We start from the raw sequence: 13684 nt of genomic DNA, 5'->3' as shown, positions 1-13684 counted from the left end.
ACAGGAGTATACTGGACCAAACCCAAAATAGTGGCTAAGTCCCTCTTTCTCCAAGCATTTACACTTGCATCAATTGCTGATATAGCTTAGCAAACAGGACCCCTCATGGGAAGGACTGTAACATCTCTGAACATGAGCCAAAATCCTTTAATCATAAAGAGATAATCCACTAAGTAATTTGAGCCCAGCAGTCTGCAGGGCAGGGGCCATGCTTTCTGGCTTTGCTCCCAAAGACTCAAAAAGTTATTTAGAAACTGCTACCCTAGTGCAGGATGCAGAGGGGAGATCCAGGAGAAGACAATATTTAGATTTGGTTTGGTTTGTTTTTTCCCATGATAACATAACTTGCAAAGTAAGTAACAAAAAGGATAAAAATCTTGGTCTGTTAGGGAAAAGTTGACAGTTCTTGTGAAAAAAGAAAGATCTTTCCACAGGGTATTTTCTACATGTTATGCTTCTCAGGCAAAATGTGGGTGCCTTTTTACCGATGGAAAAGGTTTTTCACTAAATGTTTGAGGATGTAGGAGCAGTGAGGCTTTACAAATCATACTCTGTCATGAAATGAACAGCAGGTGAGCATGTATGTATTTATTCATGTGTTTCCATTGCGTCTAGTGGCTTGGGTGAGCTCTCTCTTGCTGTGTCATAAGCCTGGTAGCATTAGCAGAAATACCTTTGCAGCTTGGGCAGGGGTGGGGTATGTTTTGGAAGGATGGGAATACAGGGTATCTATCATGTGGTCCAATCCCTTGAACAGCACACAGGACCGAGAAGACGTTTGTCAGTGCCCCAGCAGCAGGATGTTTGTCAGATCTGTAGCTCTTGGTAGCTGTCTGGAGTCCTTTGAACCACTGATAAGAGGCTGCTAATGGCAGCAGAGATAGAGACCTGGGATGGTGCTGTGGTGGGATAGGGACTCTGAGCAGTCCTGTTAGGAGAGCAGGGCACGTTTGTTGCCTGAGGGCTACCTGCGAGTATTGGCCCCTCACGGTTACAAGAGAGGCTTTGCTGTTGCCCTGTCAGTTGTGGTGGTTACACCTCTCTCCAAGTCTTGTTGTGTTATGCTGCTTTGGGTGATCACAGGTCAGCAGTGACAGACTCCTTGGAGGGTCAGACACTGAGACCTGACCAGTCCCTCACACTGCAGAGCTGGGAGCATCACCTCTGTCCCCTCCTTGGGTGAGTCACCTTTGTGAGTAACATCTCACAGGGATGCTGTCTCTTGGAGTGTGCATTAGCAATCACTGGACTTGTACCACTTCCTACCTTTTTTTTTAGTAGTAGTATTATTTTTCCCCTTTAGGATGTTTGTAGTGAATCTGGGGACTTGCAGAGCAGAGATTTTTAAAATTTTCTTTAATCGAGCTAGGTCCAGCAGCAGTAACAGTGTTGGTATCTTCATGACATAAGCACATACCCAGAGCAGCTAGTGTGCTGGTATAAATTACTCTGCAGTTCAAGCATTTTGATTTTTTTGGCTATTTTTGTCATCCAAAATTAATAGATCATAGTTAGATGTGCTTGCTAATAGCTCAAATACACCTTCAGTTTGGTTCAGTAACATTCCATCTCAACCCATCCTCCACAGGACTTTCCAGTTAAACTTATATCCCATAAAAAGCACCAAGATTACTCCTGTCTTGGACTATAGTTAGTATTCTTGCAGTTAATGTGATCATCCCTAGAATAGAAAAATTTTGAGCACCCAGCTATTTTCAGCCAAGCCCCTGACGTGCCCAGCTTCTACCACTTGAAGGGAATGTCAGATATTTTCACATGACAGAAAAGCATGGCCAAATTTTTTTTTATAAAATATTCTTAACTTTGGGGTTACGGTTTCTTTACTGGATTTCAATTTCTATTTATTCTTGAAACTTTCAAGAGATACATATCCAAATCTGCTAGTTTTACAAACTATAGCCTAGTTTAGATACATGTGTGAGCCTTTTCTTTTAATGATAACCCTCAGCAAGCTTGAAAAGTAGTGATACAGACTGACACACCTGGAGGCATCCACTGACTTAAAATATCAGCTCATGTTTTCCACCTTTTATTTATTTCATGGTTTTTGTCTGTACTGTAATATTCATGGAGTGAAACAAAATAAAGAACTGAAAAGAGCCCTTAATGTAATTTTATGATACCTGTTAAAGTGCTTTGTGTGTTTATCAGAGTGAATAATTTGTGCAAAATTCTGTGCTCTTTTTGCTTTTTCTGACACTGAAATATCTACATATCAGTGTAGGGAACAAAAGTATGTACAATATGGGGAGCAGAGATGCAGGTGGGCAGTATTTGCAGTGTGAATTTCTGTGAAAACCAGGAAAGAGAAACCCATGAAGCCAGTTTTGAAGAATGCCCTGTGACAGCCAGACTGAACTTGAATGTGTCCTGGTACATTTCCATAACGAAGCAGAAAATCCCGCAGCGAGGCAGCCGATCGAATGCTGCCGACAGCTCGCTCAACCCATGCAGGAGCAGCCTCCTCACCTCCCGCCTGCAAATGGGGTCTGAGCAGGGTGGGAGCAGCCATGGCTTTAAAACATTCCTTGCCATATGTCACAGTGCTCCCTGAGCTCGCCAGCCTGACCTGCAGCCATGTGCAACGCAAACAAAATCCACGTCCAAAAGATGTGTGCCAGGCAGGACACGCGTTCATTTTCTCTCTGCTCTCCAGAATAGTCGCTGTGCTTTTTCCTCTGTAGGTCCCAGTTTTTCATCACTTGCAAGTCACTGGTGCTTTCTGAAGGCTGGAAATTAAAAAACCCACACTATCCAACTGCTGACTGCTGTCTGTTCTGTGTCTGCCAGCACCACGCAAGGTCTCCCGTGGGCAGTAAGGCCAATGTCACCCACATCATTACCCACCCGGGAGGCAGCTGCTGGCAGGGACCACTGACCAGCCACTTTCTGCAGAAGCAGGGAAAGACTGAGGCTTCTCAGTGCACAGATGCTTTCCACGAACATATGCTTAATTAAGAGGCAAACTCACCACCTGCTCTGCAGCGTGGGTATCCAGGCTCCTTTCAGGCAGGTATTTGCTTTGCTGTGTGCTTATGCTTTTACAGGGCTCTGGAAGTGCTTTTGGTAGTGTTTGTGCAGCTGCGCCTCAAACCCTAGGCGTCAGGTGCTGTTAGTATGCAGAGCTGCCAGCTTCATTAAGGTAATTGTGCCCAAGGCCTTTCCTTCCTTACCCTGGTTTAATGAGGAGCCACAGCATCCTCTTGATGCTTCCCATGGCCGCAGGGAGCTGCCTGCAGATGGGAGCTGGAGTGGGTTTGCCCTTTGCCCCTACAGCCTTTGGGGCTGCTGCCACCACCTACAAAGCCCAGCACAGGGTGGGGAAGGTGAGCTCCTAAAGGCATGTTTTTCTGCTTAAATTAGTATCTTGTCTTGCAAAGATGCAAAGGAATTCATTGCTCCCTTTTGAACACTTGCCTCTGCTAGAATGCTGCACAGGTTTGGAACCCGTCATCAGCCCTTCCCTAAGCCTCGGACTCTCAGTCGGCAGCCAAATCCCTGGCAGAGCTGGCAGCGCTGCGGCAGCCCGGGCAGGGATAAATGGGCCATGCACTCTGCAGCGCTGGTGGCAGGCTCAGATTAACCCTCTTTTGTAGAACCAGTGCAGTGATGGCAGCTGGTGGGTGGCTGAGAGCCCCCTCTCCCTGAGCTGCCCTGAAAATGGGCATGTGGCTCAGGGAGCTCCAAATACCTGTGCTGAAACAGAAGTCACTTAATGTATCTGCCAAGCTCAGCCTGTTTTCTTTCTTTGGACTCCTCTCTCTGTACCTGTCTCAGAAATGCCTTTTGCACAGGGAAATGCATTTTTAGTGCCCAGTTTGTGACACATGTGACATCTTCAATGAAAATGCACATTTCTCCTGCAGCATTTTCAGGTTTCTGGGTCTCAAGAGGAGATAATGCACAGGGATTTCAACCTGCAGCCCCAGAATCTCTACCTGAGAGCACATGCAGAAATGCAAAATGCACATCTGTGCTCCAATCACAAAGCCATGTTCTTGTGCCCAGCAGGTTTCCAGCCTTTTCATTCATTAAAGATGATTCAGGATGAGGACAATTAATTATTCACTAAGAGTCATTTTGAATTTTCACTGGCTGCAAGAAGGTGCCTGTGGGACCGCAGGAAAACAACTATGGCAGTGAGACAGGGGCTTGCTCCATGCTGGAACACTGGGTCTGAGCCCCCCAAGAGCCTGTCAGACTGGCAGCTCCTGCCAGGCCTACACCCCACTCCCCAAGGGGGAGGCAGGCACTGGGGGGGCTGGAGCACTGTGCCAGCCTGCCATGAGCTCGCAGAGGCAATGAGCACAGAGCATCAGCCTCCAGGGACCCCCGGAGCCTGCCTGGGTTGCTGCGCTGTGTTGCAAAAAGCGAAGCTGTCCTGGACCCATGTTTTTCCAGCTGTGCAGACACACAGAGGAACCAGGGGTTTATTGCTCTGCAGGACACATTTTTCCCTGCTGTGAGACAGAAACCATCAGCTCAGGTACTGTAAGGTGAGAGGAGGAGCGGGAAGCCCACAGCCAGCTTGTATTAAAGATGTGATAAAGATACCGCTGTGGTTCCTACCTGAATGAGTCCTGGGAAGGCTGCTTAGTGTTGTGCCCACAGTCCTGCCGCTGAGGTGACACTGGCCCATGGGGCCATGCCCAGCTGCAGGCTGTGTGTTGGGGCTGTCGCTGGCCCCTGGGGAGCACGCAGGAACTTCAGCACTGGGGCTGCCACTGCCAGACACAGCAGCAGCAGGAGAAATGTGAGGGGGGCTTGGCTTGCTGCTGGCAGCCCCTCTAAGCCCAAGGTGACTCCTCAGATTTTGGCACGAGCAGGAACGGTGTTTGCACCTCTTGCTTTTGTGGGGCATTGTGTGCCTGAGCCAGGGTCCTGCTCCAGCAAAAAGTGGCTGCGCTTTATGCTATTCACATTGGTGTAACAGGCGTTGTCTGGGAAGGTTTTGTAATTACTTAGTACCGAGAAAATGGGAACAATCTTCTAAAATGCAACTATCCCACAGAAACCTTAATCACTTCGCCTAGCATAAAGGTAACAAGGTAGAGTCCTATCTGTGCTCTTTCAGGGTCTTTTTTTTCCCAAATGGAGTTAGTCTTATACCTGTGTTGTGCCCAGGGCTATGCTGCAGGTACACAGGAGACTGGTCTGGCTGTTCTGACACCTTGTTCAAAACAAAATCTATTGGAACAATTTCTAAGAGGAGAGCTTGGTTTTGGCCCACTGAGACTTTGCAGTATCCTGCGTGTACTTATTATTTGCTGTGATCAATGGCACTGCAAAGGCTGTTTCCCAGGGTAGGAAATGCCTTATTGTATAAACAGGTTATACTGGGAAGGAAAATAGTACCCAGGAGAAAAAGCGGTGATGCATTAGAAATAATAGGCTCTATCAGTGTGATTTTGTTGGGCAAAGTAACCTCAAAGATTTATTTAAATAGGGCAGAGATATGAGTGACTGCTACATTCTTACTTTGTAATGTATTTGCCAGTCAGAGAGCAGATAGCAGTAAAGGTATTGCTTTTTACAACACAAGTTCATTTAAACCAAGGCTCTGCAGCACTTTTTCTGTGGTAAGCTAAAGCAATACTTTTCTCTGAGTGGGAGAAGTGGGTATTCAGACAGGAATAGCTGCACATGTGGCTTTTTTTTCTGTTCATTTTCTGCAAGTTTTAAAGATCATCTGAAGAACAAATATTGAATAGATTTGTTCCCTAAGGGGAAAAAAAAAGAACAACTTAAAAGATTTGCCCCTGTGATCTATTCTCAATTCTTGCTGTGGGGTCAGGATGTGGGACCAAGGGAACCATGGAAATTTCCTTTTCCCAGGCGAGCAATGAGCCAGCACAGCAAAATCCATTTTATTCCGTTAAAATGGAATATAGCACTTGACATTAATGCTGTGGTGGTAAGCTGTACGCTGCCTCTTTCCTACGTTAATTTCCTATTTTATAGGAGAAATTACAAATGTTGGGCTTTGCATGACTGGCAGAGCGAGAACTGCTCAAGGCAACATAAACAAATAGCTATGAATAACAGATCCAGCAGTAGACAAATGAGCACAACTTGCTTGCGGACAAATGAGCAAGCAGTACAGCTAAGGCCAAGCTAGTTAGCTAATGTTTTTCTTTGTAATCAGTGCACCTACATTACCCTGCAGGTGGTAATATCTGGAGCTGGTGTATTACTACATCTTTGTGAGTGGTGTCCCTTTTAGCTTTGCAGTGTATCCAGAGACGATCCCCAGATTTTGCTGGATGTATATTCAGGCAGCTAAAGTGCAGAACCTAAGCCTCCCCCTCATCTTTGTATAGGATGACTGTGCTAAAACAGACGGGAAAGGGGCAAAAGCTGCCTCACTTGTAAATTTTGTGTGTGAAAAAATTGCAGGTCCAGGTTTAGGCAGCTTTCTCCTGCTTCTAAGGAGTGAGTCCTGGCTTGCAGTGACCAGGAGCAGGCATGAGGTGAAGGTGTGTGTAGGAAATTGTTGCATCCCCTTACTGGAAGGAAAGAAATGCTGAACCCATTTGGTTTCTCTCGTTAGCTGTAAACCAAGGCCAAGGTGTTTAATGATGCCCACTCCAAGGCTCTGGCCAGCTTCTGACTGCTATGGCTGCTCAAAAGTCCCCATCTCCTTGGCAGTGCTGTCCCCTGGCCAGTGTGGCGGGGACACTGTGGGGTGCTGCTCTGTGCTGTTGTACAGGTGATTGGTTCTGCCCTGTTGCTGGTTACATTTTCAGCGGGCAGTGAAGGTAACCTTAGTGTACACTCAGATTTCCGAGATCTGTAAGTTAGAGCAAGATGTGTGGAAGCAAGTAGGCATTTCCAGTGTCAGTTGTAGATCTTTATGTTTAGCAGCAAGCAAATCTAGCTTAGAGTTTGCACTTGGATTTGTGAGATACAGAGCACAAAGGCTGCATGCTGGAAAGGGAAAGGCAGTTTAACTTAATGCTGGGAGAAAACATATCTGGGGGTTTGTGCACTGCCAGAAAGTTTGGAGGGAAGGAATGAGAGTTGTCACTTTTAGTCCAAAACTCCAACGGAAAAAATACACTCTGTTTTTAACTTGTTAAAAAGACTTAGAATAAAGCACCCTGAATAAAAGAACAGGCAGGGATTTGACTTGCAGAGAAATAAATCCTCCTTCTTTTCACTTTTTCCAAGTTTTTGCAAAGTAGCTTTTTTTCTTTTTAACTTTTTTTTTTTTTTAACGTGGAGATGGTGAGACAGATCATTTCATTGACCTGTCACCTGCAGCACAGGCACCCACGCTTCTGTCGCAGAGCTGCCACGAGTGCAAAGGCTTGTGACAGGGAGGAGGAAGCCCTGCTAAGAGCAACGCAGAGCTGTCAGACCTCGCTGGGAACAAGCGGTTCCCGGGGTAAGGGGAAGAGCCGCAGTACAGCTGGGGAAACCCATGCCTTCGGAAACGGCCTCGGCTGGGTGCGGGCACGGTCTGGTGACTGCCGCAGACGGGTGGCAGGACGGGCTGCTGTGGCCCGGGCGGCTGTGAGCGTGTCCCTGAGCACCAGGTGGCAGTGCTGCCGCAGGGACCGCGGGGACACAGCGCGCCTGCGGAGGGATGGGGCGCCGGCAGTGTCCTGCGCTGCCAGACCCCTCCTCTCCCTCCTCAAGGCGCTGAGCATCCCGCTCTCCTTTCACCGATTTCTAGGCCACGCGTATTTTGCAAGCGCGAGCCGAAATTGTGTATTTCAAATTTCTGTTCAGCAGAGAGCCCCACCCTCGAGCCGTACCGGTTGTCCCTGTTTTGTCGCACAAAGGCGCCGGGGTCTGCAGATCTGCAGACAGCGGTGGGAGCTGCCCCGGCGGGTCCGGCCCGTCTAAACGCCGGTACTCAAAGGAGCATCTCGGGCTGCCGGCAGCTCCATTTCCCTCCGGTTAAGCCTCCAGCAAGTCCCGGCCCCTGGGACAATCTCCGGGGATGCTTCGGCGCGTGGGAGAGCCCCAGCTGCCGGCGCTGCAGGCAGCGCAGGGGTGTCCGGCTCAGCACCTGAGCGAGGCAGCGCTGTCACGCTCCCCCTGTGCCTTGTGACAGGGGACAGGGCTGCTGCGTGCCCAAGTCCTGGTTTGCTAATACAACCCTTTCAGGTCCTTCTAAAAAAAAAAAAAATCCGCTGCGTTTATACTCTAGAGTTTGCTTTTTTTCTTGTTAATTTTTCATTGTTTTCCTTTCCCCTCTCTTTTCCTTCCCCCCTTTTTTCTCCCTCTTTTCCTTCTCCCTTTCCCCTTATTCTTTTCGCCATATTTCTCCCCCTTTCCCCTGCATTTCTTATTTTCCTTCTTCCTTTTTTTCCTTTTTTCTTTTCCCCCCTCCATTTCCCTTCCCTTTTTCCTTCCTTTTTTTTCCCCCTTTCTTTTTCTCCATTTCGCTTCCTTTTTTCTTTCCTCTCCTTTCCCCCCCCTTTTTCTTCCTCCCCTCTATAATTTTCCTTTCCGCCTCCATCTTCCTTTAAGTATGGGGTACTTTTTCTTTAAGTATGGGTTTTTTTTCCTGTAAGTATGGGGGTTTTTTTGTTTTTTCTTCCCTTTTTTGTGCCTTTCCCCTGGCGCCGGGGAGGACAGGGATCCGGAGCCGCTCCTGTGCCCGCGGCGAGTGCGTGGCTCCGCCACCGCTGGGCGGCGCTGTCGCTCCGCAGCCGCCGGGCCGTGAGGGGAGCTCCATCATGGAGTTCGTGTCCCCCGCTCGGCGATCGGCGCCTTCGGGCAAGCGCTCGGAGGCCTTAAAAATTGTGGAAATAACGAAAGGGAGGCTGAGGGACCCTTCAGAAAAGGCGTAGTTTCAGATAAGAGTCGGTAGCAGTGTTCTTCCCATGTAAATTCGAGGGTGCACGCCCAGTCTGGACTGATGTAAATAGGCAGTGAATTTTATCCTAATTTTCTTAAGTCCCCAAGGGTTTGGCTGAGAACGTCCAGCATCTCTTACAGCACAACGAGTGCACGTTCCTGTGTAGGGTATCACTAACTGTGGCTCTGGGTATCGCTGTGTCTCAATGTAGATGATCAGCCCCAGGGGGACAACATTGCAACTTAATGAAAAGAAACTCAAACTTGGTTTTTCCTCATTTCATTGGCGATTCTTGTATTATCGCTCAGTTTCAGCAGCAGTTGTGGCATGGTCTGGTCACCTTGCATGGCAGTCACCCTTTGCAGCTCCCATGCCTGGCTGCCATCCCTCTCTGTTGTGTGTCAGTCTGTGGATTCTCATGCCCTGGGATTGTCCACCTTCATTAGAACAAGGATTAATTGAGTGCCTTCCAATCTCAGTTGTAAATACCTGGTCCAAACTATTCCATATGCAAAAAGAAGAAAATAGGCTTGCTCTAATCCACAGATCCTTGGAAAGAAAACTGTCAAAGCTTCGGCTTAGGTTAAGCAGTGACCAGGATGCTCTCAAACAAAAAACAGTGTTGGATTTAAAGGCAAAATGAGGTATTTTACCAATTTTAGAAAACAACCACCCTCCCCCCAAAAATAAATTAATAGCCTGGGGAGTGTTACTTTCTTCCAAGTCTTTATCTAATTGCATTTCTAATTTTTCCATGAGAGACATATTCCAAGATATTTTGTAATTCCCCACCCCTCAAAGACATGGGAAAGTGTACAACCCTTTGGGGTTTCCTCAAAAATAACCATGTCAGGGTTAATGTAGGAATGAAACAAGATTAATTTAAAGTAAAATAAAATAGCTCCGTGACCCCAATATTGCTTTCCATATTTTAAAATTCACTGCAGGAATAGAAGACAACTCAGTGCAACACTGTATTTTACTATTTTTCACTCTCCTCATATGCATTAAAAAAGCCTGGAAATTTTCTGAAACTGTATGTGCTGAGAGCCATAATCCTATAACCCTGTGAGGCGCAGTTACTCTAGTCATGCTGCTGTAGATGGATTCCTTGCTTATTTATGCAGGATGGAAAATTATCTTTCTGAGTGAGAAACACCTCTGTGAAGCCCTGGTGTTTCCCGAGAGCTGGATGGAGGCTGCACCTGTGCTTCTCAGCACACTGGAAGGATAGGGCTTCCCTGATTCCAACGAGTCTCTTACCAGTCACAACTATTTTGTTGGTGCAGCCTTGGGGCTGGCACAGGTTTCTGTGGGATTAGTGGGTCCCCACTGATTGTCTGGTGGCACACCTCCATCCCTCCTGCCTTTGGGCTGCTGAGCTCATGGCTCTGGGTGTAGAAAGCCTGTGGGTCTAAAAAATGGAAGTCCTGGTCAAGCAAGGTGGCAACCTTGTCATTTATTGCAGTGAGAATACAGGAAAACACACTGGCAGAGCTGGTAAGGGGGGTAAGTGTGGCCAGGGGGCCAAGGCTGCTCTGCAGCATCTGTGCTGAGCTCTCTCCTTATGGCCTCACAAGGGGGGAGTGAGGTTTGATGGGGTCTCTGCCCGAGGTGCAGAGAAGCTACAAGCAGAGGGGATGCTGTCAGAGGTGTCAGCTGAAGAGTATCAGTCCCTTCCAAAAGGGGAGCCCTTCCTGACAGCTCCATCTGTGCGAGCATGGGAAAAGCCAGGGCTCCTCCATCAGCACCTCTTGCCTGCATTGCGTGAAAAATCCCACCCTGAAATCCATCTGTCCCCCAGGGAAGTGTCTTTGCAAGCTTTCTTATGGGGAGGCTCACAAAAGCAGGATCATCACCCTGATTTCACAGATGGGAGGAATCGGTAGTGTGGGGAGGAGGTGTCTTGCAGGAGGGTATGCACCTGTGGTCATTCTGTGGTCTGTGGCAGTTCGAGTGAAGTTGGTCAGGCTGGTGCTTTCTCTTGGCATTGAGGGTGATCTGCAGTGTTTGTGTCTCAAGTGCTTCAATGCTGTGCTTGTGAAGCAGGCAGAAAGACTGCTTTAAAAGCAGGCAGTCTAGTTTTAGAGCTGGCATAATCATAATTCCTACGCCACTAGGAGCAGGGGGGGAGGAGCAGATAAAAATCAGAAAATTAGAATTTATTACAATAAAAGCCAAAGTGCTAGAAGCCAAAACTGTCATTGTAATGTGAGCTCTATTTTGATAGTGTCCTATTACATCGTATAAGAGGTTGAACATGCGTACGAATATCTTGGTTGGCAATTATCTGATTTGTGATATGTAGCTAATGTGAATTTGTTGTTCTGTACATTATGCAGCAGCAATTCATTTTGGAACAACATTAACTGGCACTATAGCAGTTCAGTGCAGAAATTACGGGCATAAACATATGTTTCACTTAGGCTGAGTAGCAGCTAAGTCGAGACATCAGCAATCCTGGTCAGGGGAGATGAGTGAAGAGCTGAGGGTACATCTGTCCCTAACTCACCCTGCCAACAGAATCCCCCTCTCCCAGATGATGGTGGGCATCCTCAAATTATCCAGCAAGCAGAAAAGACCTGTGCAGACAGATATGGGTACTAGCTGGCCAGGGGACCCCACATGTGAGAGCTGGCATCTTCCCTGTTCTGGAATGAGTTTGTGGAGAGTGGTGTCTCTCCAGGCTGCACCAATCAATAGCAAAGATCTTCAGGAGTAGCTTTCAAATTAGATAAGCTTTGGAACGGATGTCTAAATGATGGCAACAATATAAATGCTTAACTGAATGCACTCCTGTCACTGCATCCCTAACAACATTTAGATAAGACCATTTGTATTTTATAGGATCTTATTTGCTTTCACTTTATTTAATGACACCGCTAAATAAAAACACTCAATAATTGTTGTTGCTTACTTCAGTTCATCAATTAGATGTGCAAGGCTATTAGTATAGATATATTTTAAGATGGATCAATTAACAAAGGTTAAATAAAAAACCCTACTGAGTGCAGGGTCAAATACCTCTACATTCATAGAGCATTAAAAAGAGATTTATTGAAAGACCAAAATATTGGTGCTACACATGAGAAAAGGGGTCTCTTGGCTCATGTTATTGCAGGCTGTGTCACATAATCTTTTCACAAATGTGCACGAAAAGTCTCCTTGGAACAGAAGAAGCAGGATGAGAGTAGCAATGTGCCCACTTTGGAAATATCTTACTCCTCTGATCACTAGAAACCATGTCTAATTTCTAGTCTAAATTTGTTCTTGGCCAGTTTCTACCCATTTGCTCTTGTGCCAGCATTGTCCTTCAGCTTGTCTGTCCTCTGACTGCTGTTATTTATGCCCTGTTTATGTTCTTTCTGCCTGGGCAATGAAGATCTATGAAACATGTCTATTCTGCTTTAGTTTGTAGCCAGTTTCACTTTCTTAATTGCTCTAGTGCCAGGGTTTCAAACAACACAAGGGAGCATCCTTTGTTTTAAAAAGAAAAGCTTTCATTGAAGCTGCACAATATTGTGGGCTTATTTTGTGTTTGATTGAGGGTTTATGAATTCTCAATTTTTTTTTCTGTTTTTATTTTTCCCCTTAAAATTGAAAAGCTGGGTCAAATTTAAGCTAACAGAGTCCATGTCAAATGATTAAATAAATAAAAAGAGAAAGAAGACTTTTCAGACCCTACATTGTGCCAGGAATCAAAAAGGAAAAGTGAGAGAATTGCAATAATTGCTGGAGCTGTCCATGTGCAAGTAATAAGGCTGGCAGTAGCATGTAGCCTTTTCTAGAACAAATGTCTGGCATCTGCCTCCTTATGTCAGCTGGTTTTTTTCAAGGGGAACTTTGCAGGAGTCAGTCTGGCATGTTTAACTGAGGTGAGAGCTGGTGTCTGCTGCACAGGTGTCTCTTGCACACCCCACGCAGAGCATTGGTAACGTAAGGGGCTGAGGCTGGAGCTTATGGGGAGATCCCTGGAGATCTGGAAGACTGCTTCATTTATATAGTTTTGATAATCCCAGCCCATGTTTTTTTGGCTCATGACAGCTAAGACTTGCCAATGAATAAGCAAGGACCTCAAAGTTGTTGAAGGTAATGAAGTGTCTGTGAATTATGCTCTTTCACAAGGACATGTTTGTGTTGCATATGCTCCTTTTACTGCTACTGTCTTCAAGCTTCTTTACCTGCATCTTTAATGAGGAGACAGACACTGCTCTGGTAGCTACAGGTCTACACACTTAATTTCCTAAGTGCCTGACTTCGTCACTGCAGACTTAAAAGTAGCTCTGAGTCACTTCCCTGTCAAATCAGTTTTTTCATCTGAGAGCACCTTCTTAAACCCCACATTTTACACCATTTGAGGTGGGCTGAAGTGGGTATTAGAGGCACTAGAAGTACTAGTTTAGTATCTGAATTTCTAGAAGTATCTACTGTAATGGACTGAAGAAATAATAAATTTGTTTCTTAACGCTGAGAAGGGAATATGTATTAATTGGCATTTTTTAGCAAACAGAAGGGTTCCCAAAGCCAAGCAAATGAGAGACAATGCTTGCATCAGGCTTATGGAAACAAGTTAGGGGAGAGAGAGCATCTCTGGAACCAGATCACAACTACCCTGCCCAAGCCACTGACAGGCAGCATACGCCAACCCTCCTCCAGGCTGGAACTGCCCAGCATGTTTTGCTTCACTTCCTTTGTATAGGGAGCTTTCCCAGTAACTTAGAGCCTCTGGACCTGAAACAGGGCCTCTGGAAGACAGAAACACCAGTGGGACCCAATTCTACTGAAGAGCAGCAACCTCAGGAACCAGGCAGTTTCATAAACATAATTTTGTGCATCCTTTTCCCTGGTGCA

At 46.5% G+C, this 13684-nt stretch overlaps 1 protein-coding gene and 1 long non-coding RNA gene across 4 annotated transcripts in view; one reads left to right on the top strand and one right to left on the bottom strand.

The window, feature by feature from the left end:
* The window catches only part of FGF12 (fibroblast growth factor 12), a 220248-nt gene that overhangs the window by 96857 nt on the left and 109707 nt on the right, over positions 1 to 13684 (top strand). The gene's annotated exons all lie outside the window — the stretch shown is intronic.
* On the bottom strand, positions 8607 to 11630 carry LOC146433267 (uncharacterized). Of its 2 annotated transcripts, none has more exons than XR_014854028.1 (3): positions 10758 to 11630; positions 10097 to 10247; positions 8607 to 9437 (listed from the first exon to the last, which is right to left on the bottom strand). It is a non-coding gene; the product is annotated as an uncharacterized LOC146433267 (long non-coding RNA). The 2 variants fall into 2 exon arrangements; XR_014854029.1 differs by having other exon boundaries at positions 8607 to 9332.

The sequence above is a fragment of the Lichenostomus cassidix genome, chromosome 9 (genome assembly GCF_008360975.1).
Source record: "Lichenostomus cassidix isolate B80296 chromosome 9, HeHo_3.0, whole genome shotgun sequence".
Classification (NCBI taxonomy): Eukaryota; Metazoa; Chordata; class Aves; order Passeriformes; family Meliphagidae; genus Lichenostomus; species Lichenostomus cassidix.
The sequence above is the reverse complement of the archived record's forward strand: the minus strand, read 5'-3'. Positions and strand labels throughout refer to the sequence as shown.